We start from the raw sequence: 523 nt of genomic DNA on the forward strand, positions 1-523 counted from the left end.
AACAGAATCAGGGGGAAAAGCATTTAATCTGGGATGTGCCCTTTTTCAGCTACAGTAGGTTCATGTCCTTTTGGAGGTGTGGGCTCATCACTGACTTCGTGCTTCTATATTTATGTTATACACATATGAGTGATTGCAAAGAAATGAATGCAGTCCTGTTACCTAATTCGCGAGAAGCGATAGCGGTAGCCTGCAGAGACCGACGTTAATTTCCACCCAACGCAGGTAACGTCCTTTAATCATGGATGTGGAAATCACATTATTTTCATCATTATCATAATTATCACTGAAATATCAGTGATCATGATATGAAAAATTAGTATTATTTGCGATGGCCGGGAATCGAACCCGGGTCAACTGCTTGGAAGGCAGCTATGCTCACCACTATACCACCATCGCATAGAAGATATTGGCAAAGGCCACGCTAGAAATGGCGAAGATGCGGCCCATATCTTGCATCAGCCAGACTCCTTATATCTTAAGCTATTTAAAAGGGATTCATATATTTCATGCAGATTGTATA

General features: G+C 41.3%; 1 non-coding gene across 1 annotated transcript; it reads right to left on the reverse strand.

Moving 5' to 3' along the window:
- Positions 1 to 327: 327 nt before the first annotated feature.
- Trnag-ucc lies at positions 328 to 399 on the reverse strand. The gene has a single exon. It is a non-coding gene; the product is annotated as a tRNA-Gly (tRNA).
- Positions 400 to 523: the final 124 nt, after the last annotated feature.

Source organism: Penaeus monodon, chromosome 29, assembly GCF_015228065.2.
Source record: "Penaeus monodon isolate SGIC_2016 chromosome 29, NSTDA_Pmon_1, whole genome shotgun sequence".
NCBI lineage: Eukaryota > Metazoa > Arthropoda > Malacostraca > Decapoda > Penaeidae > Penaeus > Penaeus monodon.